This window comes from Marmota flaviventris, chromosome 20 (genome assembly GCF_047511675.1).
Source record: "Marmota flaviventris isolate mMarFla1 chromosome 20, mMarFla1.hap1, whole genome shotgun sequence".
Classification (NCBI taxonomy): Eukaryota; Metazoa; Chordata; class Mammalia; order Rodentia; family Sciuridae; genus Marmota; species Marmota flaviventris.
The window spans coordinates 1,292,869-1,319,935 of NC_092517.1; positions in this window are offsets into that span (position 1 = coordinate 1,292,869).

Here is a 27,067-nt window from a genome sequence, read left to right on the forward strand (position 1 = left end):
CCTCCTCCTCCATCCCTCCCTGTCCCTTACCAGGTGCTGTGACCTGCTCCTCCATCCCTCCCTGTACCTCACCAGGTGCTGTGACCTGCTCCTTCATCCCTCCCTGTCCCTCACCAGGCTCTGTGACCTGCTCCTCCATCCCTCCCTGTCCCTCACCAGGCGCTGTGACCTCCTCCTCCATCCCTCCCTGTCCCTCACCAGGCGCTGTGACCTGCTCCTCCATCTCTCCCTGTCCCTCACCAGGTGCTGTGACCTCCTCCATCCCTCCCTGTCCCTCACCAGGCTCTGTGACCTGCTCCTCCATCCCTCCCTGTACCTCACCAGGCGCTGTGACCTCCTCCTCCATCCCTCCCTGTCCTTCACCAGGTGCTGTGACCTCCTCCTCCATCCCTCCCTGTCCCTCACCAGGCACTGTGACCTCCTCCTCCATCCCTCCCTGTCCCTCACCAGGGGCTGTGACCTCCTCCTCCATCGCTCCCTGTCCCTCACCAGGCGCTGTGACCTGCTCCTCCATCCCTCCCTGTCCCTCACCAGGTGCTGTGACCTCCTCCTCCATCCCTCCCTGTCCCTCACCAGGCTCTGTGACCTCCTCCTCCATCCCTCCCTGTCCCTCACCAGGTGCTGTGACCTGCTCCTCCATCCCTCCCTGTCCCTCACCAGGCGCTGTGACCTGCTCCTCCATCCCTCCCTGTCCCTCACCAGGCTCTGTGACCTCCTCCTCCATCCCTCCCTGTCCCTCACCAGGCGCTGTGACCTGCTCCTCCATCCCTCCCTGTCCCTCACCAGGCTCTGTGACCTCCTCCTCCATCCCTCCCTGTCCCTCACCAGGTGCTGTGACCTGCTCCTCCATCCCTCCCTGTCCCTCACCAGGTGCTGTGACCTGCTCCTCCATCCCTCCCTGTCCCTCACCAGGTGCTGTGACCTCCTCCTCCATCCCTCCCTGTCCCTCACCAGGTGCTGTGACCTCCTCCTCCATCCCTCCCTGTCCCTCACCAGGTGCTGTGACCTCCTCCTCCATCCCTCCCTGTCCCTCACCAGGTGCTGTGACCTCCTCCTCCATCCCTCCCTGTCCCTCACCAGGCTCTGTGACCTGCTCCTCCATCCTTCCCTGTCCCTCACCAGGTGCTGTGACCTGCTCCTCCATCCCTCCCTGTCCCTCACCAGGTGCTGTGACCTCCTCCTCCATCCCTCCCTGTCCCTCACCAGGTGCTGTGACCTGCTCCTCCATCCCTCCCTGTCCCTCACCAGGCGCTGTGACCTCCTCCTCCATCCCTCCCTGTCCCTCACCAGGCGCTGTGACCTCCTCCTCCATCCCTCCCTGTCCCTCACCAGGTGCTGTGACCTCCTCCTCCATCCCTCCCTGTCCCTCACCAGGTGCTGTGACCTGCTCCTCCATCCCTCCCTGTCCCTCACCAGGCGCTGTGACCTGCTCCTCCATCCCTCCCTGTCCCTCACCAGGCTTTGTGGCCTGGCTGGTGCACTGTCTGGAACCATGAGCAACAATACTCTTCTATAAATGACCCTATCTTAGATGTGTCCTCCTGGACATAGAGCTGGGGCTGGGACAGGCTGTGAGCATATTGACCATGTGACAGGTGAGGGCCGAACTCTGGGTTAAGCAGCAGAGCCAGGACCCCCTCTCGATCCTGTGGCCCCCATGGCCTAGGCACTCTGCACTACCTTTCTGGGAGCCCCTTCAAAAGCCACGTCTTCCATCCTGCAGAACGGACATCAGGCAATGCTCTGAAAAGGGCCATGTGACCTGTCACCAGGAATCTGTCATTTCATTAATGTATAAAAGCAGCCAGAGATAAACCACATGAACGGCAGCCCTGGGCTGCAGTATATCTTTGTGTATACATGAGGTGCACCAGATCTGACCTGGGGCCACAGCTCTCCAACCCAGGGAATCTGTTTAAGGTCACCTGAGACGCAACAGCAGCCAGCACAGCAGCACTGATCCCTCCTGCATCAGTGGGTCCCTAAGAACCATGCACAGGAGCATTTTTTAGTCCAAGACCGCACACCTGTGGCATGGGCAGATTTGGGAAGGCACCCCTGCCCGTTTCCTGGAGCCAGTTCTCACCTGTCTACCTCCAAGTCTTTCTGAAACAAGATTCAAACGCATGGGTAAAAACTCACGAGGGGCACCAGCTAAGTAGGGTAGGGTGGACAGAGGAGTATGGCCATTAAGGGCTCCTTCCTCCATCAGAGTTAGCAGCAGACATGGCCAAGTCTTCTTGATCGGGAAACTCGGCAGTCACCGCTGGGTGCCGGGTACACTGCCCTCCAGCGGCTCTGACCAGAGCCTCTGAGGGGCACAAGGGCGGTGGCCGGCCTGGGACCCCAGTGGTGACAGTCTTACAGAAAGCCCAGGCTCAAGTCCAACCCCAGAGCATTTCAGATGTGACCGCACATGTCTTTGTGACTGAGACTGTTAACATGCTGAGCTTGCAGATTTTTAGACACAAACATATGGAACACCTTATTTTAAAAGTTACATTTAAGGATGTGACTATGTGGCAAAATTGGTGCCTATTATTGGGTCACTAGTTTCTCCAAACCTATGCGGCATTTGAGAGAATTGGAATCTAATGGGGCTCAGTGAGGCTGAGCACATTCAGTCTTAATAACAAAAACATATATGCGTGCGGTCGTATGATCCCAGGCCATCCGTCTCCCTGAGACAAATAAATGTAGTCACTTGGACGCAACTAGGAAGGCAATGACAAGTATTTGGCCCACTTTCTCAAGATGCAAGCGGCACTGCACTCTTCGTCAGTGCGTGGGCACCCTCCGAGAGGGCAGCAGACTGTAGGAGGAGCTGGGCGCCTCTAATCCCAGCCTGAAAGAGCAGCTAGACCCTCACCAGATTCCAAGGTGGCCCCTCCCACCACACCTGGAACACAGAAGGACAGGTCACCTTTAAAGTACTCAAAGCTGTGCCCACATCTATGTGTTGTCCCCACCCTTACTGTGAGACTCCAGTAATAACCCGCTGGGAGGGTTTGTGCAAGTGTAACTAGGCTGGCTTTGAAGCTGTCCTCTGGATGGAATGTCCGCGCTATCTTCCACACTGTGGAAGGAGAGAGAGTCACCAATGGTCAGGGGCGTCCTGAAGGTTTGACATTCACCTTGACGCTTCGGGAGTTCCTCTCCAAGGGCACAGGAGGAAAGGTACCCAGCTTAGAGCAGCACTTCTGGGTGGGAGGATGAGACAGGAAATCTGCCAGCTTACTACTTCCTTTACCTGTTCAGGTGGGCAGCTTGGTGCTCCCAGAGGTCGGAGTCAGAGGGCGCTTGGGCTTGCAGCCACGCTGATGGGGCAGGCGTACTTGACCCCCTGGGCATCCTGAATTGAACTCTGAACATGCAGAGATGTTCCTACTTCCTGGGGAAGGGGGCAGGAATGGGACATTAAAGGGCTTCTCCAAGAAGGCCCTGTGTCAGGCTGCCATCTGAGCTGGGTGACAGCCACACTTTGAAGCAATAGTGGCTACTCCGAGCTCTGCCCCAGATGCACCGTGGACCCCCTGGAAGTTGTTGATTTCAGGTGGAGCCGTGTCTGTTGATGGATCTTGGGTGCAAGATCCGGTGTGTGGCACCCCCCCTTTCCTGGACTCTCTTAGCTCTCACCTTCCTGGAAGGCCTACACTAAAGGCAGCTTGGCATCCTGAAGGTGCTCAGCCACCGAGCCCTCCAGACTTTAAATTCTCCCAGTGCTGCGTAGGTTCAGAGAAAAGTAGTACCCAAATATAGGCACCAATTTTACCATATAGTCACATCCTTAAATTAAGTGTGACATTTAAAATGAGTTGTTTTTCACATTTACGTCTAGAAGTCCACAAGCCTGATGTTAACACAGTCTAAACAACAAAAATGTATGTGCCAGCAGCAAGATGAACATTTTACTTAACAGGACAGTAACAATTCTGGTAGACAAGCAGCCAGGTTCAAAGAAAGGTCATCAAACACGTGGGTATCACCCATTTACAGACCTTCTGCAAGAATAAAACCACTGTAAAGCACATGGCAGCCCTGTCCCCCCAGGTGCAGAAGGACAGGGATGACCAATGCCAAAGCCATGTTGTGGCATCGCTCATCCACACAGTCCACGCTCGTCAGACAGCAGTCTGCAGTTGGTCAGGTCACACGGTTAGTATCTGGGCCAGTCCATCTTCTCGTGGGGGATGGCATCTGAGCAGAGGAGACAAGTACTGCAGAAGTCACTAAACTAGAAACAGAGATCAGAGTCTCACTTACATCTGCAGAAATTAGATGGCCAACAAGCAAGGAAAGAACCAACCCAAGATAAAATCACTTATAGTGTTAAAAACTCGGCGTTTAAACACTGCTGTCCAGAGGTCAACGCTGTCCTTTCGTATAACTGGAGGTCAGACCATCTTTAAACAGAGGCTGCTTCATATTGAAAGGACTTGGCCCTGAGACTGACATAACCCGTAAAAACCCCACCATGTTCTATGTATGTTGTGAATGACATGATGGAGCCTGGTTCTGCGGTTCTGGGATGGGTGCTTGCTCAGAACCCAGGGAGATGCTGTCCTTGGTGGATGTGCTCTGTTCTGTCTGTGCCCACCTGTCCAGGACCCTGACGGACAGGATTGTCAAACACCACTGCGCACAGTGACCCAAGGAGTCCTGCTTCCGAGTCCCTCAGATGTTCTTCAGCAGCTCACTCTGTCCATCTGCAGATGAGTCCTCACTCTTCAGAGGCTGGAGGCCCGGAACGAGGCCCTCGGGAAAGGCAGGAGGAACTGGAAGACCACGCGTCTCTTCACCACAACACACTGGCGGCCGTGTTCCGAGGCCGCCTTGCAGGTGTGTTCTTCGGCAGCCAGGGGCTCGATGTCCACTTAACAAAGCCACCAGGCAGAGAGGTCGGGGACAAAGGTGAGCGCTACTTCTCAAGGCACGCGTCGGGCCAGGGTGAGTTTGCAGACCTCCAAGAACCTTCCCACCAGGATGGGATTCCATGAGACAGTGGTGCCTCTGATGCCCCTCCAGGATGACAGCACACCTCTGGCTCTGCTACCGCGTCACCTGGAACAAATTAAACCAGTGAGCCCCGCCACCTTGTCCATCAGAGACAGTCTGTGCACGAGTCGTCTACCTGCAACTCCCTTTCTCTGTGACCAGCCTCCACAGACAGCTCTGCACAGCACGTTCTTGATGTTTCTCGCTTTTGATCACAAAGCATGCACCATGGCGCCCACTGCATTTTGGGGCCATGCAGGAGGTGTGGGCCTTGTGTCACTCTTAGCCACCAGTGGGGACCATCAGTGGTGGCTCAGCAGGAGGGCCACGGTGGTGAGTTTGTCTTGGGGACACCATGGGGGCTCAGCTGGCCTCGCAGCCCCTCGCCCGCTCATCCCAGACGTCCTGAGGACAGCAGCCTCTGAGGCATTGGCTTTGTGGTGCTGGGGCTAAACCCAGGGGCTCTACCATGGAGCTATAGCCCCAGCTCTGTTTATTTTGAGACAGGGTCTTGCTAGGTTGCTGAGGCTGGCCTTAAAGTTGCTATCCTCCTGCCTTAGCCTCCAAGTGGCTGGGATCACAGGCGTGGCCACCGTGCCTGGCTAGGACAACAGTTTTGAAGTGTTTTTCTAAGCCCAGATTTGCTGTGCCATCACACCCTAGAGGTCAGGTCCAAAACTGAGTCAACAGGGCCCCGTGGTGTTTGCTCTTTGGTCATGACAGTGGCCCAGGGTGTAGCCCTCAAGAGAGTCAGGTCTGAATTAGACATTCGAGGACGGTAGGGTCAGGACCTGGTTATCTGAGATGGTGGCAGTAGGGGGTAAGGGGTAATGAAATGTCACTTTGATCTCTGATCTTACCAATTGTGGATCTCACAGGGCAATGGTATTACCATAAACGCTGAAGTCTGCTGAGGTTTACACAGATAACCTGTGAGTTACTGCGCATCTTAACACATCCCTCCTGGAGTCTTCCCATGCGAAGCTGTAATATGCTTAACAGAAACTTTGAAGAATAGAATGAAACAAGGAATCTCAGGTAGGAAGCTTGTAAAAAACTACCGAGGAAAAGAGTGTGTTGTCTGCAGCAGTCTTCCACCTGGGCACTGCTGCACTGGAACCCCATGAGGGGCAACCTCCCTGGGCTGGCAGGACGCCACCTCAACATGGGATCATCACCATAAAGTGTGTTCCCACACTGCCCCTGCCCACTGGGGAAGGAGGGTGTTGAAAACAAGAATGTGACGGCTGGAGAGGATCCGCCGTGTGGCTTACTACTGTGGCCAAAGCATGGTACTCTGTTACCAGTTACAGACCACGCGAAACGGGGACGTATTCAGCTGGGAATTGGCAACACTCAGAATCCACACCAGGACTGGGCAGCGGAGGGCATCTTCCCCCAGGATGCAGCAGCTGCACCCTCTCAGGATGCAGCAATCAACGCCAGTCCTTTTCACCAGGGAAAGGTAACTAACTGGTCAGAGCCTTGTCCCTGTCCTTCCATACCTTCATCTGAGGCCTCTGAGGACTTCAGCCAGCTGCTCACTCTTTCCCCGTTTGCATGGGAGACAGAAGTCCCTCGGGTGGCTCACCGCAGACATTCCCATTTCCCCCATCTCTGTGTCTTAACTGCTTAAGGACAGTGGAACTGGTTTGCTACCCAGCTGGTGTCCCCCCAGGGAGGTCACTGTTCTGCTCCCGTGCTGTGGGATCAGTACTGACTTAAAGAAACCAAGCCCCCGTGGAGGCCAGCCCAGCTCCAGGGACAATTTTATGTGCACACAGTCCATAGCAGTCATAAAATGTGTCTGACTTGATTAATAAAGGAAACAAAGTTTTACAACTTTCAGATTATACTCAAGCGGCGGATCAGTGGGAAAAAAAGAGCAGTCCATGTGTCACGATGGCTTGGGGAACTGTATGACATGTCTGCGCTCTTCCAAGTGCTAAGTGAAATGTCACTGCCATTGAGGATTCGGCTAGAGCAAACAGACTCCCCCACAGCCACAGAGCCCCTGCTGGTTCGCTTCCTGCTGGTACCCCAAGGGCTCATAAAGTGCCCCACCAGGAGAGCACCAGAGACAGTCTTTTCAGGAAATGAGCCGGCTTCTGCTCAGGATCTGTCTTCACATTTATATCTAAAAAACCGATACCAATATAATCTTCCAAACTGTTATTCCTCACCCTACAAGACATACAATGAAGAAAACCAGCTCAGCTAGATATAACATCCTACCTCATTGGAGACTTCAGTGTTTGATCTGGGAAGGAGTTGGGGCAGAGGATGGCTGAAAGGAGCCCGAATCAGGATGAGGATAACCTGGACATGGAGTTCGCTAAGCAAGCACTGGCTGGCTTGAGGTAGGAAGTTTCTTGGGAGTAGCTCAGACCTCTGTGCTCCCCCAACAAGTGACCTCACTCTCTGGCGACAGGAGTGCATGGCTACCCTTGGTGTCCCTGGAGGAGTGTCCGGGACCCTGCAGATGCTCAAGTCCCTCATGCAAGAGGGCAAGGCTCTTGCACATCTTGCCACAGTCTAGCTCTTCTCTAGAGTATCAGAGACAACGTACAGATTGTGGGAATGGCATCACGCTGTGCTGCGCAGGAAAGGAGCAGGAAAGGGTCTCTGAGTTCAGTATGTGAGCAGTTAGCTTTCACCCACGGATGCAGAGGGCCAGTGACCACAGCCTCAGAGGGGGAGAAGTCCTTTGGAATTGCAATCAGTGTAGAAAACGAGAATGGTGGAGTGCATGCCTGTAATCCCAGCAACTCGGACAGAGGCTGAGGCAGGAGGGCCGCAAGTTCAAAGCCAGCCTTAGCCACTTAGTGAGACCCTATCTCAAAACAAAAAAAATACTGGGGATGTGGCTCAGTGGTTAATATTCTTGAGTGTTCAATCTCAGGTACCAAAAAAAAAAAAAAAAGGAATCAGTCTTGATTTTGCCATTACGATTTTAATTGATCAACTGGCTTACTTACTGGACTACAAATTACTTGGAATAGATAATATCAGCTAAGATTTTTCACTTAATTTAAAACATATCATAAAACATGTTCTATCCTGTAGACTGAACCTTTTGTTATGTCTTATGAAGCTTGCCTCCCAGCTCCTGTGCCCACTTGGGAGAAGTGGCTTGATGTGACCTTGGTGGCTGAAGGTGAACGTGGGCAGTAAGAGCAGCTCTGCCATGGGCAAGCATGGTGAGCGGGCGGCAAGCCCTCGGGACTGCACCTCTGCAGGACCAGGACCAAAGGATCGCCCACTCATCTGTCCCACTGCCACCCCTCAGAATGACCTGGGGGTTATTTTCCTTCAAGAAAGATGTACCTGGCATCCCAGGGGCCCTGGGACGACCAGGATGAGTAGGGCCAGACGTGGGCCTCGTGGGCCTGAGAGGAAGCTGAGCCTCAGGACGCTCCCCCACACAGGTGAGGTGCCAGTGCTGAGCCTCAGGGACAGGCGTCCCAGGAAACCAGGCCCTGAAGCAGAGTGGCGACCTAAGCCACAGAAAACCACTCAATGGAGAGGGAACAGTCACCCCACCAATGGGCGGGGGTCAGAGGGACGCTGGGAAGGCCTCACCTGGGGCAGGAGTAGGGGATGGCACTCATGAGGGCATCCAAAGGCCAAACACACACCAAGGAAGCCACCACAGGGCTTCAGGGTGGACCATCTCAAAAGTCAGTGCTCTGTGGACAGCTGTGGCACAGGAGGAACCATGAGGTCCACCAGGGGAGGGGAGGAGGGGATAGGTTGGGACTCCAGAGGAGGTGGGAAGGGAGTAGGGGATGGGGGGAGGTGAGGGGAGGTGGGGAAGGGAGTAGGGGAGGTGGGAAGGGGGGAGGTGAGGGAAGGGGGGAGGTGAGGGGAGGGGAAGGGAGTAGGGGAGGTGGGGGAGGGAGTAGGGGATGGGGTGGGAGGTGAGGGGAGGTGGGAAAGGGAGTAGGGGATGGGGTGGGAGGTGAGGGGAGGGGAGGTGGGGAAGGGAGTAGGGGATGGGGTGGGAGGTGAGGGGAGGGGAGGTGGGGAAGGGAGTAGGGGATGAGGTGGGAGGTGAGGGGAGGTGGGAAGGGAGTATGGGATGGGGTGGGAGGTCAGGGGAGATGGGGAGGGGAGTAGGGGTTGGGGTGGGAGGTGGGAAAGGGAGTAGGGGATGGGGTGGGAGGTGAGGGGAGGTGGGGAAGGGAGTAGGGGTTGAGGTGGGGGAGAGAGTACAGGATGGGAAGGGGAGTAGGGGATGGGGTGGGAGGTGAGGGGCGGTGGGGAAGGGAGTGGGGGATGGGGTGGGAGGGGAGGGGAGGTGGGGTAGTGAGTAGGGGATGGGGTGGGAGGCCAGGGGAGGCGGGGAAGGGAGTAGGGGATGGGGTGGGAAGGGAGATGGGAGGCGAGGGGAGGTGGTAGGTGAGGGGAGGTGGGGTAGGGAGTAGGGGATGGGGGGACATGAGGGGAGGTGGTAGGTGAGGGGAGGTGGAGAAGGGAGTAGGGGATGGGTGGGAGGTGAGGGGAGGTGGGAAGGGAGTATGGGTTGGGGTGGGAGGTCAGGGGAGTAGGGGTTGGGGTGGGAGGGGACGGGAGGTGGGGAGGGGAGTAGGGGTTGGGGTGGGAGGGGACGGGAGGTGGGGAAGGGAGTAGGGGATGGGGTGGGAGGGGACAGGAGGTGGGGAAGGGAGTAGGGGATGGGGTTGGAGGCATAGGGAGGCGAGGGGCGGTGGGGTAGGGAGTGGGGGGATGGGGTGGGAGGGGAGGGGAGGTGGGAAGGGAGTAGGGGATGGGGTGGGAGGCCAGGGCAGGTGGGAAAGGGAGTAGGGGATGGGGGGTGGGAGGCCAGGCAGGTGGGAAAGGGAGTAGGGGATGGGGGGGACGTGAGGGGAGGCGGGGGTAGTGAGTAGGGGATGGGGTGGGAGGCGAGGGGAGGCGGGGAAGGGAGTAGGGGATGGGGTTGGAGGCATAGGGAGGCGAGGGGTGGTGGGGTAGGGAGTGGGGGATGGGGTGGGAGGCAAGTGGAGGTGGGAGGCATGGGTAGGGGAGGTGGGGTGGGGAGGTGGAGAAGGGAGTAGGGGATGGGGTGGGAGGGGAGGTGGTAGGTGAGGGGAGGTGGGGTAGGGAGTAGGGGATGGGGTGGGAGGTGAGGGGAGGTGGAGAAGGGAGTAGGGGATGGGGTGGGAGGGGACGGGAGGTGGGGAGGGGAGTAGGGGATGGGGTGGGAGGTCAGGGGAGGTGGGGAAGGAGTAGGGGATGGGGTCGGAGGTGAGGGGCGGTGGGGTAGGGAGTGGGGGATGGGGTGGGAGGGGAGGGGAGGTGGGGAAGGGAGTAGGGGAGGCAAGGGGAGGTTGGGAGGGGAGGTGGGGAGGTGGGAAGGGAGTAGGGGATGGGGTGGGAGGCCAGGGCAGGTGGGAAAGGGAGTAGGGGGATGGGGGGACGTGAGGGAGGTGGGGTAGTGAGTAGGGGATGGGGTGGGAGGCGGGGGAAGGGAGTAGGGGATGGGGTTGGAGGCATAGGGAGGCAAGGGGTGGTGGGGTAGGGAGTGGGGGATGGGGTGGGAGGCAAGTGGAGGTGGGAGGCATGGGTAGGGGAGGCGGGGTAGGGAGTGGGGGATGGGGTGGGAGGTGGGGAAGGCAGTAGGGGATGGGGTGGGAGGCCAGGGCACGTGAGGGGAGGTGGGAAGCGAGGGGAAGTGGGGAAGGGAGTAGGGGATGGGGTGCGAGGGGAGGTGGGGAAGGGAGTAGGGGATGGGGTGGGAGGTGAGGGGCAGTGGGGATGGGAGTAGGGGAGGCGGTTAGGGAGTAGGGGATGGGGTGGGAGGTGAGGGGAGGTGGGAGGAGAGGGGAGGTGGGGAAGGCAGTAGGGGATGGGGTGGGAGTTGAGGGGAGGTGGGAAGGGAGGCGAGGGGAGATGGGGAGGGAGTAGGGGTTGAGGTGGGGGAGAGAGTATGGGATGGGAAGGGGAGTAGGGGATGGGGTGGTGGGGAAGGGAGTAGGGGATGGGGTGGGAGGCCAGGGCACGTGAGGGGAGGTGGGGTAGGGAGTAGGGGATGGGGTGGGAGGTGAGGGGAGGTGGGAAGGGAGGCGAGGGGAGATGGGGAGGGGTAGGGGTTGAGGTGGGGGAGAGAGTACGGGATGGGAAGGGGAGTAGGGGATGGGGTGGTGGGGAAGGGAGTAGGGGATGGGGTGGGAGGTGAGGGGCGGTGGGGAAGGGAGTAGGGGATGGGGGGACGTGAGGGGAGGCGGGAAGCGAGGGGCGGTGGGGTAGGGAGTAGGGGATGGGAGGCGAGTGGAGGTGGGAAGGGAGGTGGGAGGCGAGGGGAGGCACGTGAGGGGAGGTGGGAAGGGAGTAGGGGATGGGGTGGGAGGCAAAGGGAGTAGGGGATAGGGGGACGTGAGGGGAAGTGGGGTAGTGAGTAGGGGATGGGAGGCGAGGGGAGGTGGGAAGGGGAGTAGGGGTTGGGGTGGGAGGTGGGGTAGGGAGTAGGGGATGGGGTGGGAGGCGAGGGGAGGTGGGGTAGGGAGTAGGGGGATGGGGTGGGAGGCGAGGGGCGGTGGGGTAGGGAGTAGGGGATGGGGTGGGAGGTGAGGGGAGGGGGTAGGTGAGGGGAGGTGGAGAAGGGAGTAGGGGATGGGGTGGTAGGTGAGGGGAGGTGGGGAAGGGAGTAGGGGATGGGGTGGGAGTTGAGGGGAGGTGGGGAAGGGAGTAGGGGATGGGGTGGGAGGCGAGGGGAGGTGGGGAAGGGAGTAGAGGATGGGGTGGGAGGGGAGGTGGGGAAAGTAGGTGGGGATGGGGTGTGATGGGAGTGGGGAAGAGAGATGGTATGGTGTTGGGAAGGTGGATGGTGTGGGTACCAGAGGCAGAGAGGTGAGGACAGTGTTGATGGGTTGAGGTTGGGGGTGGTTACTGAGGAGGGTTTGGCCTGGGGAGGGGATGGGATGGCACAGGAAGCAGGCCTGTGCAGTTGGAGGTACCTGGCACTAATCCTGCTCTGGACCTGGGATGCGCATACTGGGAGGTAACTGTGACCTTGCCTGAATGTCAATCTCCACCCTCCAGCTCCTGGAGGCCCCCAGGGGCAGAGGTGAACTTGGTGGCTCCGCCTGCATGTGCATTCACTGGCCAAAGTGCGGTGCAGGTCTGGTGGCACGCGTCCATGGCCTGTCTGCACTTGCCTTTGTGGTTCTGACTTTGGGGCCATTGCTGCAGGACAGCACTGTGCAGTCCTCTCCTTTCAAGCAGGGGTCCGTGTGGCACCACTGTGGACCACGATTGAGGCTGGAAGACAAAGGGCAGTGACCTTTGTGAGACCTCCTCCTCCACCCAGGGCAGAGCAAAGCCCAACATGGATGAGCACATGGACTCCCAGAACTGCCCAAGTCCAAGACCCCACTGGTGGGTGGTGACTGGATTGTAGTGTAGCCTGAGGGCTGAGGCTCAGCATCTGTCTCCTGAGTCCAAGTCCAGCTGAGCCTTTTCCTAGAACCCAGGGGCACTGGACTCCGAGCCCCATTCCCGCCCTTAGTTTATACTTTATCTAGAGACTGGGTCTGAGTGGGCTAGCAGTCCTCCTGCATCGGCCTCCCCAGTGTCTCTTCTCCAGTGGCTGCTGACTCGAGGTGAGTGGGTTAAGGTTGGCAACACCAGGATCTAGAATTCCTCTTCCTCCACAGAGTGGTCTTTGTATGACGCCGCCATGCACAGTTCCTGATCCTGTTTATGCTAACTGTGCATGTTTATGGGGAGTGGTGTGACAGTCTGCAATGTGTAAGGTGTGATAATCAAATCAAGGCATTAACGTGGGTAGACGGGAGTGTACTTTTGACTTTTTATGACACGTGCCCATACCTGGGGTCTCTGCGGTATTTCAGCCTGTGCTCCGATGGTCTGCTGAGGTCGGGGCCCTCGACATCCGCACCTCCTTGCTCCGCATCCCATTCCCGCCTGGACTCTCACCATACTCAGTGCTGACCATTCGTTCATGAACACTGGCGCCTTGTCCCAGGTGGACAGAATGAGAGATCCCAACCCTCCATTTAAAAACGCCACCTACAAGCGTAGAGAGCTCAGATCAGTGTTGAAGGGTCTCAGTTCCATTACAGAATCCTGTGTGATCTTGAAACTAGACAACCTCCTGCGCTCGGCAAGGAGAACCGGGCACTCCAACAGGCCCTGCATTCCGTGGGCCAGCCACAGGGAGCCCCGTGCAGGTAGGAGGAGAGAGGCAGCCCCACTGGACTGGTGTGACACACGGTCAGCAGACCTGATGGCAGCTGAGCTAGACTCTGCATGGCAGTGGCAGGAGGGCCAGCCGAGTGCACACCAGGAAGGCAAGGACACCCGGAGGCCAAAACCCAGAGACGAGCTTGGGGGGAGGGGGGAAGGAAGATGGCCCTGCCAGCCAGAGAGGAGCCACAGGACGGAACTCTGATGAACTGCTCGTCCTTCCCTCTAAAGGCTGGTGTGCCACAGCTCGAGGGCCGTCACTCAGAACTTGTCCTGCAGGCCCTCCCCCGGGAGGCCTTGGTCACACTAACCGCAAGCGCCTGAGGACAGGAGGAGTGACAAGGCTTCCAGGTCCTCTGAGCAAGGGCCGCCAAATGCCAGCCTCCTGTGCAGGGACGAGGACCCCAGTGGGCGCTGTGGGGATGGCCTCACCCCTGGGGTTGCAGGAGTGGGCACTGTGTTGGGACGGCCTCACTGACCTGAAATGACAGCATCTCGTCACCCTGCTTCCAGGTGAATCCCAGAGCCTGGGCCTTCCTGCCCAGGAGCGCACACGCCTGCAGGACGTCCCGCCACGGCCCCTCCGGCTTCCACTCCTGCAGCAGGAAGGAGAAGGCTGGGCTTCAGGTGCCTGCCCTTGCCCTCTGTGTATAAAATAAACCTTGTCCACGGGCAACGACCTCGCGCCTCCAGCAGTCCCTCAGCCTCTCTGGACCTACAGAGTGAGCTTGGCTTAAACAGATCCACTAGAGACAGAAAAACTCAGCTGATGTTTTTCTAGAGTGCGTGTCTTCTAGAATATGCAATGGCAGTGCCGCCTTCTCACCACTGTTGGTGAACCCAAGGCCATGCTTTTTAAAAACAGGCCATTCCATCAGCGTTCACGTTCTTGCTACCTGGAGGACAGAAGTGTTTCATCTGACCTGCTGAGCAGAGGCCGGAGGCCAGCAGCTTTCTAAAGCAGCTCACCTGGGTTAGGTGCAGACGGATCTCCTGAGCGTCTGTTCTGGTGCCAATGCCATGACTCTGTTCAGCTTAGGACCTGACTTCCTTAAGACTCCTAACGTGCAAAAGTAAAATCAAGAATAAATAAATAGGATGGATTCAGACTAAAAAGCTGCTTCTCAGCAAAGGAAATGATCGATAACAAGAGAGAGCCTACAGAATGGGAGAAAATCTTTTCTACACACATTAGAAAGAGCACTAATCTCCAGGATTTGTAAAAAACTCAGCACCAAAAAACAAATAACCCACGCAATAAATGGGCTAAGGAACTGAACAGACACTTCAAAGATATACAGTTTATCAGAAACCACTCTAAGATCTCATTTCACTGCAGTCAAAATGGCAATTATTAAGAATATAAGCAACAATAAGTGTTGGTGAGGATGTGGGGAAAAGTTACACTCATACATTGCTGGTGAGACTGCAAATTGGTTCAACCACTAGGGAAAGCAGTGTGGAGATTCCACAGAAAACGTGGAATGGAACCACCATTGGACCACCTGTCCCACTCCTTGGTTTGTAGCTAAAGGACTCAATATCAGCATCTGTAGGGCATGATGTAGGGGGGCATGTTGCTTCAGAAAAGAGGAAACTTAACTTGCTGGCTGCTACCTGCTTCCCAGTCCTGGGGCCACATGTGGCTCAGAGAGCACCTAGTGATTAGCCAGAAGGCATTGCCCTGCGTTGTGATGAAGAGTCAGACCACCTCTAGGGTAGGCTCAGAACCCTTCTGCCTGTAGGATAGGTGTAGATGTAAAACGCCGAGAAGCATGGAATCTAGTAATGCAGCCACATTAATGTTTATAGCAGCTCAATTCTTAATAGCCAAACTATGGAAACAACCTAGGTGCCCTTCAACAGATGAATAGATGAAGAAAACGTGGTTCATATATACAATGGAAATATTACTCAGTCTTAGAGTGAAATGATGGCATTTACAGGTAAATGGATGGAGCTGGAAAATATCATGTTAAGCAAAACCACAGGCCAAGTGTTTTCTCTGATGTGTTGATGCTAATTCACAATGGGGAGGTGCTTTGGATTTAGCAGAGGGGTGTGGGGAAGGACAGTAGAGTGAATGGGACATTGTCACCTTATGTGCTTGTGCGACTACACGACTGGTGTGAACCTACATCATGCACAGCCAGAGAATGAGAAGTCCCACACTCCACTGAGGTAGGGTGTGTCAGCGTGTGTTCTGCTGTCGGGTGTAAGTAATTAGAACAAAAACAAGATAAAATGCCCACCAGGCACAGCCGTGTCCCTGCACTGCCCATCACCTACCCGACTCCCGCTGGCCCCGAGTGGCGAAGAGAGGCCCTGCGTCCACACCACCTAGAGAGTTGTCTGTGGCCACCATGACCCTCCCCTCAACTAAATGAGTTCTGACGTCTCAGGAAAGTGAAGAAACGGCGGCGTCCTGAGGAGGTTTTTTAAAAAGCTTTAAAAGTAACTGCCTTCCGTTCCGCAGCCTTTGTCCTATTAATCTCTCTTAAACCCCATGTTTAGAAAGCACGCCTTGTGACAGAATGAGGCACGCTTCCTCGTCCTCCACATTTATCTCCTTCTATCAGAGAGCCCTTCGGCGCCCTCTCCGTGGGCCGTATGGTGATAAATGGCTCCCGCCACAGCAGGGCTCAGTAGGCGCCAGCTGTGTGTCCAGCACGGCCCCAAGCCCTGACGTGTGCCAGCCTCCCACGTCAGCAAAGCAGGGGCACAAGGTGACGCTAATAAAGCTTTGGGGTGAGGAGACGGAGAGCTTTTCTCATGACCAAAGCTGTGGTTTGTGGAGAGCAGAGACCGCCAGCTGAGCAGCTGCAGTGAGGGACACTCCAGCTTCTGTGTCCACGCTGACTAGGGCCCACTCTAGCGTCTTTGTGCTTTTGCAAGTAAACTCTGGGGGGCGTCTATGTTTTAGGTCCTCTCCATACTGACGGGGCCTCCCACGTGTTGGTTGCGTGATTGCATGATCGTGACGTGGAGCCACACAGCCCTGAGGGAACCACTCAGAAGGAACGGGAGGAGACAGGCGCGCCCCTCCCACACGCTCTCCGTGACCCGCCGCCCCTCCCACACGCCCTCCGCGACCAGATCCCCCAGATGCTGGCTGTGTGCCAGGTGGGGACACTGAGAGGACGCATGTCAGTGTCCCCTCCCCCAGGTGCTGGTGTCCTCTGGCCATGAATGCCACACTAACGTCGCACATTGTCCCATGGCTTACCCTGCACCGTCCAGTATGAAGCCCCACCCCCCAGGAACCCGCACTGTGGCCACACTGCCTGCACTGATGGGCACCACCTGGGGGACCACCTGCCCAGCCTGCATGTTCCGTCCACCTCCACCACTCACTGACCCTTCCTGAGCCAGAGACACAGGGAGGAGCGGGTACCTCTGCTGTGGCCTCCTCACCCACGGCAGCTGCGGGCCCAGGAAAGCCCAGAGGGCCGCGCTGGCCCTGGCCCTGGCCCTGGGACTCAAAGTGCACAGTGTGGCACCACGTGTCCCTGCAGCTTCCTGCTCAGGCCACAGGAACACAGTGGCAGCCCAGGACACTGCCCACACAGGTCATTCAGAACAAGCCCCTGCAGGGGAGGCGGTTCCGGGTCCTGATGGGAGGTCTAAGGGCTGTAAAGTTCTGTGTAAGGCTTTTTACTCCGAGATCCTCAGCCAGACAGGGGATGGAAACAGGCCACCTGGTGAGTCCCGAGTTCCTCCGGCAGAGCAATCTCGTCCCCTGTGCCTCAACCCGTCCTGGGCACACGCGGCACCAGCTTTCACAGCAGAGCGAGGCCTGTCTGAGCCTCCTGGAGGTCTGATGGGTCAGCAAGACTGTCAGAGTGGAGAGTCACGGTCCCCGTCACCAACCCCGTCCAGAGCGCCCTGAAGAGGGAAAGACCCTCTGTCCTGCCTCTGCCCCTCACCTGGACACCTGTGTCTCTGCACAAGCACATCCAAGATGACAGTGCAGATGTATGTCACCCCCACAAAGTCCAAGCGGCCTCTGAACTCAGCAGCTCTTCCAGCCCAGGGTCCCCGAGGAGGACTGCAGACAGGAAGCTCCCCGCTCACGCTCCCAGCTTCACAGTGGCTGAGACAGTGCTGCCCACCCTGCCCACCGTGTCCTCGCAGCCCGGGACCCTGCGTGAGGGGGCGAGGTGTCACCTCCTGTCTTTGGCTGCAAGGACTGAGGTAAGAATGGGGCTCCGTTGTCATTGTGGACCTGTTGACACACATCTGACAGACACGTGAGGGGCGGGCCGCCTCTCCAGGAGCCTTCACGCTGCAGCAGAGCAGGCTGTGGGGTGAGCCCGCATCTGTCCCTGGGACTGACACTTGTCCTAACAGCGTGTCTACTGGACAGAGCCAGGGGCATCGAAATCAATCCTAGGTGTCCACCTCCGGCCACCGGCACTCCTTTGCCTGTGTGGGCCAGTGGCACGGCGCTCGGCCAGGGACTCGGAGCCAGCCATGCATGACCCTGCTATGCTCAGGACATCGCCCAGGTGTTCTGTACGTGTCTGCTGAAGTGACCCACTAGAGGAACAGGGAGGCCGCCCCCCACGACACCAAGCACCCGGTGAAGAGGCCACGCTGCCCACTTCAACACCGAGCCCTACAGGCCCTCCATGTCCACTGGCCCAGCGTCCTGGGGTCCAGCTGACCACAGCCAGAGGACATTTGGTAAGAGGTGGTGCCCGTGGGCACAGGTGGACTTTTTCTTGTCATTCCCTAAACACCAAAGCACAACAACTGACGTACAGGTGCCTGCTCTGTGGTGGGCAGGCATCGAGTCATCTAGGGACGCTGCCCAGTGACGGGGGGACGGAGGACATATCCAAATGCCACCTCCTCATGCGACAGATACAGCGTCCAGGGGGACTCTCGGGCCCCTCCAAGTGTAAGGAGGGTGTCTGAGGACATGGGAGTGTGGCTGGGCGGAGAGCCAGGGCAGCATGTCAGCCAGACGGGCCGGACGGAGCCGGCAGCCCCCTGTGGGAGCACCATTAGGACTTACCTCCCTTTGTGCTGGCTGCTGGGTTGACCGATCTCGAGGCCACCCAGGTTTCTGTGGAGCAGGCAGGGTGTCTAGGCCCTGTGGACGCATGGCCCGGGCCACCTGTGCTCTTACCTTCAACGCAGGAGGGCTGAACCCGCGTGGTGCTGGCCACCTGTCCCGCGAGGCAAGCGCACCTGACGGTCTGCGAGCGCTCCTCCACGTGATGCTGGTTGCATCAGCGATGCATGGTGACCACCTTGCACGTGCCCTGCCTGGCACCATGGTGGCCTGTGGGTGGAGAGCAGAGCAGACCAGTGTGCGCGGGGCATGGAGACGCGTGGACACATCAGCACTGGCTGGGGGGACCCTCACAACGCCATATTGATGTGATTGCAAACTGACAAGGATTGTGAGAAGATCACAGAGACCCCTGAGGCCACTCCATGGCCGTGGTATGTGACGCGGTGCCAGATACATGCAGACGTGGCCAAGGTGCCCTGAGAGGGAGCAGCCGACTATCAGCAGACTGGCTGTGAGGCAGGCCCAGGGCCACTGCGGGCTTCCAGGCGACAGCCTGTGTCCTGCAACCCAAGGAAGTCACCAGACGTCACCTTAAACAAGCTGAGAAGTAGACTCATCCCCAGAGCCCTCTCCCAGGAACGCAGCCTGCTGGCCACCCCGGGGAGGCCCGGCAGAGCACCAGCCCCTGACTGCTGATGGTCAGACGTGGACGCCAACAGGCTTGGCTGCAGCAGCAGTAGGAAGCCAGCCAGGCCGTCACGCCCTCTAAGCCCCATGGGGCGGGGACGCGGGGCTGGGCCAGCCACAGCCTTGAGACCCACTTACCAGGAAGCTTTAGCAAGTACTTCCCATAAATAAACCTCCTCTTACATGATTATCAGTCAGCTTCCAGGGCGGCGGGCTACTCCACCGTCCACGTCCCGCCCTGCACAGCCCTTTCCCGGCTCAGGCTCAGCCAAGGAGCCGGAGGCATCTTCAGCTCCGTGCTCACTGTCCTCCTGGAATAGTGGCTCTGGTCCTCACCTCCGTCCTCCCCGACCTCCACGTTCTCGGAGCCCCGTCAGCCATCTTGGCTGTGGTGCTTCAGGGCGTGCACTTACTGAGCCCCCAGGGTGAGTCCCTCAGGAGGCACGCAGGGTGCCTGCCATCAGCTGCCACTGCAGGGCTAGGAAGGGGTCCTCAGCCTTCTTGGTGGTCAGAAGTGTGCTTTCCTTTTGCACTGTTATGCATTTTGAGAGCCGTCCACTTAGGCTGCCCCACAGCATCTCCCAGTACTTTCAGTGCCCTCCAGACTCCTCCTGAAGCCCGAGCTGGTTCTCGGGTTTGCACACGACTCCGTGTGCAGGCCGCCCCGGGCTGCATGGGAGATGCCCTTCCACCTGGCGGTGGAGTCACTTGTGGGAACCCACTACTCCCTAGCCCACGGGACTTTCCAGGAGGACCCGTTTCCCCTTCCTCATTCCTACAGAGAGCCTGGCTTTCTGCAGCTGGTCATTAGACGTGGAACCCCAGACGGCAGGCCCCAGACGTGCCATTGCTGCTGTGGAGCACTCCCAGTCCACACCGTCGGATGTCCAGCCCCTTGAGGTCTTCCCAGTCCACCAACGTCTGACTGTCCAGCCCCTCGAGGTCTGCCCGCTGACCTGCTTCTGCCCAGTCCATACCATCCGACGTCCAGCCCCTGGAGACCTGCCCACTCTCCTTGCCTCCGTATTTGTGTCTCCAGTGCCACCAGGAGAGCGCTGTCTCGGAGTCCTTAAGCAAGCTGTCATCCCAGAACTGAACGTGCTTGTATGTCCACCTGACAGTGGTGTCCACTGCATGGGTCAGGAGCCTTCTGCTGCAACAGCAGGCGCGGTTTGAGGCTCGATTCTATGCTTAAAGAGTCTGTGCACAGAGCCAGGAGCAACTCGGCTTCATAGGAGGCACAGCCCCCATGGCTGGACGTGAAGGAAGAGTCCACTTGAGTCTGTCCAGATGCCACTTGCACGAGGAGAAGCTCCTGTCTGGCCAGCCTGAGGTCAGCTGTGTCCCCCACCAGCCATAACATGGATGGACATAGCCCCCATCCATGAACCCAAGGGTGGCAGAGCCGAGAGGAAGAACATCAGTCTGTCCCCACCAACAGCTTTGAAACTAGAAATCAAGACCTTGATGTGACAGTGCCCCAGGCACACACGACACGTGGGCAAACATAGTCCTCAGGCCACCAGCCTATGACCCTGAGCCCCAGGGCATGGGCTCCCATCCCAGAGTCCCTGGGACTGTCAGAAAAGCCCCAGGACCAGGACCACATGCTGTGGCGCACGCCTGTCATCCCAGGAACGCGCGAGGCTGAGGCAGGAGGATCACAAGTTTGAGGCCAGCCTCAGTAACTTAGTGAGACCCTGCCTTGAAATTAAAAAATAAAAATGGCTGGGGATTGGGTTGGTGGTTAAGTGCTCCTGGGTTCAATCACTGGTACCAAATAAAAAAAGCCCAGGACCTTCTTGGCCTACCCAGGAGTCCCACTTGTCCTCGGGACGTCCTCGTCACTGAGTGCTGGCAGGCTCGTGTCGCTCACGCACAGGAGGGAAGGCAGACAGTCCCATCTGCCTCAGCACTGCTCGCGAGGATTGGAAGTCAGGCGGGAAGCCCTGGGGTCAGCCGAGGCAGCTGCCCACCATTCATCCTGAGTGCAGACGGGTGGAGAACACGGGCTGGGGTCACCTCGGGACCCACCTGCTGAGGTCGCTTCCTCCTTCATGAGTCACGGACGGGCTTTGGAGGAGACAAGTGAAACTCCCAAGCTCGGAGGTGATCTGATTCCACACCTGGGACACGGCTGGAAGCTCCCCTGTATCCAGGCACACGGCACTGTCTGCCAGGCTCCGCGGCAGGACGTCCTCCCAAAACCAGGGTGTCCTCTGCCTCGCTTCACCATGTGCCAGGGACGTTCCCCAAAGCCCTCCATCTCCAGCCAAACTGGAGGGCCCCTGTGCCGGCTCTGGGCTGAGGACACCTTCCAGGCTCCTGGATCGGTCTGAAAGCCACTGGGCCGTGGTGTCATTGCTGCCCTTCGCAAGCAAGGCGGTGATTTTCATCTAAGATGTTCCAAGTTAGCCAGATTAAAAGGAGGCCACTATTACAAGGACACTGCTCTGGGTACAGCGTCCCCTTGACCTCCACTGCTGCCGAGTCCCAAGCCTGAGGGTAAAACGGGCTTGACGCTTCATACTTGTGAGTCAGATGGCCATCTGCACGCAGCCGAGGAGCCCCCTTGCTCCTTGCCGCCTGGCACCTCGCCACCTGGCACTGCAGCCTGGGCTCCTGCGGCCTGGGCGGTGCGTGCTTCTGCGAGTGGTGGGTGATGTCTTCCCTGGGTCCCTGCCCCTCCTCCTCTTGACTTCACAGAGCACCTCAGTGTTGGCAGACAGACACGGGCAGCTGATCGCCCCTGGTTTCAGAGAGGTCTCAGCAACATCCAAACCCCACCGGGGAGAAAGGCCTTCCAAAGCACAAGGTGACCCACGGGCAGGACCCCAGTGCTGAGTAGGTGTCCGATTCCCCTAGGCAGCCTGCAAGACCGGGGCGTGTGTCCCCAGCAAACTGCCCCAGACGCTGGCTCTGCCGAAAACACCCTCTGTTAAGGGCTTGCTTGCGACTCGACTCGGGGTTTGGATTTGCAGAAAACTGGTTCAGATAAGCAGTCCTATCTGGAGGTCACACCAAGGCCGCCCAACTTGGAGATCCAAGGGCAGTAATTGGTCATGAGGCTAAATGGCAAAAACCGCCTTTTAATGCTGAGCTTCTGTTGGGGCAAGAGAACATTAAAAACACTGAGCAGGACCAGTGCCGTCCCCAAACAGTGAGCAGAGCCTCACGGAGAGGACAGTCACCGTCTCCATGAAAGGAAGTGGTGGCACTTTGAGCCTGCCTTTTTTTTTTTTTTAAGGAAATTGCCATTTTTATCGCTGTGCTTGAGATACAGATTTTAAAAACTGCATCACGAATGCGAGTTTCATTCACTCTCTAACAATGAATCAAGCATAGTTGCAGAAAGCAGGACTCCTGACAGACAGAAGTGGAATTCAGAAAACGCCGTCTCTTCACCTGCAGGCCTGGGTAATCACTCAGGATGAGCCTCACTGTGTTTCAATGGCGTAATCCAAAACCGTGTCAAGACCCTGAATTGCAAAACTGCCCTGCTCGCCCATCCCGGCGGCCCGTTTAGAAGCGGGCAGGTTGTCGGAATCGATGGACAGAAACACCTTTCCCTCCCGGGGGCTGGGGGACTGATCTGGGCCACCCTTGTTTTTCAAACTCCTCTCATGGGAATAAAAGGTGTTCTTGAAAATTCTGGTGTCTGTTTTCAGGCGCTGGGAGGTAGGTAAGGACTGACTGACCGGGAGGACAGGGAACTGGCCTTCATGGAGTCCCTGGCCAGACTCCAGCTCAGGAGGGCAACAGCAGTCGCTGACACACCCTGTGTGTCCCCTCCTGGGGCAGCTTGGGCTTCTTGCCCAAGTGGGGCTCACTTCCTGGTTATGCTGCGGCCTTCAGCCCCCACGCCTGCACCTTGTGCCCCCTTCTCTGGCTCCCTCCTCGCATCAGCAGCTCCTAGGAGCTCCTGAGAATCCCACAGTCCAGCCTGGTGGGTGGCACGGGTGTGGCCTCCTCCCCCGCCCCAGGAGGCACTGCACCCTTGGGAAAGCACCAGCTAAGTGGGTGATGGCCCCTTGCTGCCGGCCACCCGGTCAGCAAGCTGGGCTTACCAGCCAGCCGAGAGGAGCACGGTCTAGTCGCTGTCTTCCCACAGGCCGTCCTGCACACCCAGCCGCAGTGTACCTCTTCAGAGCTTCAGGGCCAGGCCAGCAGAGACCCCTGAGCCCCACAGCCACAGCGGCCTGCAGAACATGAGCCCACTCTGGGCACCGTGTCCCACAGCTCTGCGTGTGAATGTGCACCACAGCCTCAGGAAACGATCGGCACCAGGGGCCGGCGACACGGGGGCTCGAGACGTTTGCTGAAGGAAAGGCAGGTCCACGTCCACTCCTGTGAGCTGGACATGAGCTGGTGCTGGACACATGCAGAAGCCTCCGGAGGGGAAGCTGACTGCTTTCACAGGACGGGACAGAGATGCCAGGCGGGGACAGTTTGACCACTGCTCCCCCTACCCTCACGGTCATAACGGCCCCACTCCGCCAGCTCTAGTGCGGCCCTACCTCAGGCTCACTGCAGGCCACAGACCCAGAAACAGCACCGCCAGTGTCCCATGTCTGCTTCCGGCCACACTGGCTCAGGGCTGGGCTCCAGAGACCCTGGAGGCCTGCTGCCCACTGCCCACGGGTAACAGGTCCGTCCTGCTGCACTGGATTAGGGGGAGGGTGGGAGACAACATGAGCGGCTGTCACCATCTGGCCAACAGGGAGCCCAGAGGGACAAAGAGGCAAAAGACCCCAGAGAAGAGCAAAGTCCTGGATCTCTTCCTGTTCACCCCAGCCACGTCCAGAGAGCAGCTGCATCCCAGGACCCCACGACCGGCCATGGAGCAGCCTGCAGCCATGGGACCCCACGACCGGCCACGGAGCAGCCTGCGTCCCAGGACCCCACGACCGGCCACGGAGCAGCCTGCGTCACAGGACCCCACGTCCGGCCACGGAGCAGCCTGCGTCCCAGGACCCCACGACCGGCCACGGAGCAGCCTGCGTCACAGGACCCCACGTCCGGCCACGGAGCAGCCTGCGTCACAGGACCCCACGACCGGCCACGGAGCAGCCTGCGTCACAGGACCCCACGACCGGCCACGGAGCAGCCTGCAGCCATGGGACCCCACGACCGGCCACGGAGCAGCCTGCGTCCCAGGACCCCACGACCGGCCACGGAGCAGCCTGCATCACAGGACCCCACGTCCGGCCACGGAGCAGCCTGCGTCCCAGGACCCCACGTCCGGCCACGGAGCAGCCTGCAGCCATGGGACCCCATGACTGGCCACGGAGCAGCCTGCGTCCCAGGACCCCACGAGCGGCCACGGAGCAGCCTGCATCACAGGACCCCACGAGCGGCCACGGAGCGCAGCCTGCAGCCATGGAACCCCATGTTCTTCTTGTGCTGAAGACAAAATAAATAACTTTGCCAGTTGAAAGAGAGACAACCAAATGAAGGAGCTGTATGACCCGACGTGAAGACCCAGGCTAAGTCCCATAGGCCTCAGGTCACCCGGGGCCTGGCTGAGGGCGAGTTGTGTTGGTTGATGGGGAGAAAATGCTAGAAAGCAAAAGCCAGAATCAGAAGAGCATACGTGCACCACAGCCTCAGGTCACAGGCCAGAGTTGGGGAGGAATTACCACAGCGGGTAGACATTCTGGAATTGCACGTCCCCAGAAGAATCCAGCAAGGTTGCTACCCAGTGCTTTAAAAATCTACCTGCTACGTAATTTGAAATGCAACAGAATGTAACATGTGAAAGTATGAAATCTTAGAAGACACAGAAGACTTTGGATTTATCATTTCCTGGATATAACACCAACGAACAGGTTAAGTAAATAAACAGAACTTCAAAATTTTAAGCTTCTATGCATCAAGAGAGACGATCGACATAGGAAGGACCCGACAGACAGGAGGAAGTATCAAACATGTCTGAGGAACAGGTGCTGTGCTTTACAGACACCATGCACACCCACAGTGACAACCAACCCTGCTCTTACAGGCCGTGCCTGCCTCCCAGGGCTCAGAGGCCCAGTTCCAGTCCAGCCTTAGCAAAGAACTGAGATCCGGTATCAAGATAACCAAAGAGCTGGGATGCGGCCCAGGGGCCAAGGAAACAGGGGTGAAGGGAAGTCCTGAAGGAGAAACGGGGCGTTTCAGGACCCTCACTCGGGTTGGTGTTCACACCCAAAACAAGAAATCAAGGAGAATGGGAGCCTCAAGCCGAGGAGACTGGTTCTCCTCTTCCACAGCTATGAGTCGTCATGCTTTTCAGAAGTACAGCATTTTGAGAAAGTAAGTGAAAAAAACTAAGAGGAAATGCACCAGGCGGAGCATCGGAGGGCGTTGGCCCTGGGACGGGTGTGGGGCACCCTCTGGGTCCACGTCCTCCCAAGAGCAGGAAGGTGCGAGGCGGCTGGCTGCTGGGTTCACAGCGCAGGCACAGATGTTGCATGGACAGCTTGGACGAAATCCACAGCACCCAGTGCAGCCACGTCTGTGAGCAGCTGCGGTTCAGGTGTAGCCACAGAGGGGTGCTGTTTCAGTTCTTGTTAAAACTTTAAAACTGCAACCTGCAACTCCTAGTGGCTCAGGAGTCTGAGGCAGGAGGGTCGTGAGTTCAAAGCCACCTCAGCAATGGCAAGGCCCTTAGCAACTCAGTGAGACTCTGTCTCTAAATCAAATATAAATCAGGGCTGGGGATGGGGCTCAGTGGTCAGGTGCCCCGGAGTTCAATCCCTAGTACTCTCCCCACATGCGCAAAAAAAAAAAAACCTTCTAAAATCTCTCACTAAAGAAAACTACACAAAGGAGAATCTCAAACTGACTTTCTCAGAGAAGTAAAACTAGTAACTAAATTGTCATTCAAAATAAAAAAGAGAAAGAAAATAACATGAAAATGCGTCACAGAGTTTCCGGGTGAAAAGGAGACGGGTCTGTGTTGTGGTCCACGCTCCATGGGAACAGAAAGTCACTTCTAGAAAAGGTCTGCTTTCTCAGCAAGAGGGAACCTGTGGGGGACGTGGGCAGGGCGGGGCCCATGTGGCAGGCAGACCCACCCGCCACCCCAGCTCAGCGTCCACGTCCTAATCCCCAGAAGAGTCCATGCACCCCTGCTGCTGCTAGGACACAATGCCGGGCCTGGGGGCTTTGCCAGCACCCCGGTCATCTCCCACTCCAGGAGCTGGCAGGCAGGGGTCAAGGTTCAGATCAGCGCTCATGAGGCTGCTTCTGGTGCGGACATGGGCCCTCTGTGTCCACGCTTGGTGGAAGGGCTGGCTGGCTGTCCACAATCCCTTTATAACACCAGAGGCCCACCTCCTAATACCATCGCCTTGGGTTTCCATGTCAACATACAGACTTCGAGGGGACAGATACTCAGACCAAGCACAAGGTAAAGGGCCTCCACAGGCGAGAGTCCATCGCCAATCCTGAACGGGAGGAAACCCTGGATTACAGAGTGGACTCAATTCACCCCGTAGGCCTCTGTAGAGGGAGGCGGAGGATGACAGCAAAGTGGTGTCACACCCACGGGGACAGAAGCAGAGTGGAGCAGGGATTGCACTCGGAAAGAGAAGCGCTCCAGAGAGAGAGGACAAAGTACCCTCCCAGACCTCCAGGGACCAGACCCCACCTCCAGACCACAGACACAGGGTCCCCCCAGACCTCCAGGGACCAGACCCCACCTCCAGACCACAGACACAGGGTCCTCCCAGACCTCCAGGGCCCAGCCCTGCAGCACCTGGCCAGGGACCTCACCTCCAGACCGCCTGGACCCTCCCCTGCAGGACTATAAAACAACTCCTTGTTACTCTACATGTGGGGGTTGTGGTCCTTTGCTCCAGCGCCCTTCCTGAACAGAAGCATACAGGGCTTCAATCTGAGTGTCCACCGTGTCCTCACAGGACTTTCTACCCTGGTCACTGCAGGCTCAAGCTTGTCCACATAGTGGAGCTGTGGGGTGGACCTTATCCAGGGTCTCGACTTTGCTTATGTTAAGAAACAAACTAACAAAAAAAGGGCGGGGTAACTGCCCCCTCAGAGGGCTGGGTGCTCTCCGCCCACCTACGGGGCAGCCCTGTCCCCCTGACTGCCAAGGCCTGCTCCCCCATTGCCAAGCCCTGACCCCCCCCCCACTGCCAAGCCCGGCCCCAT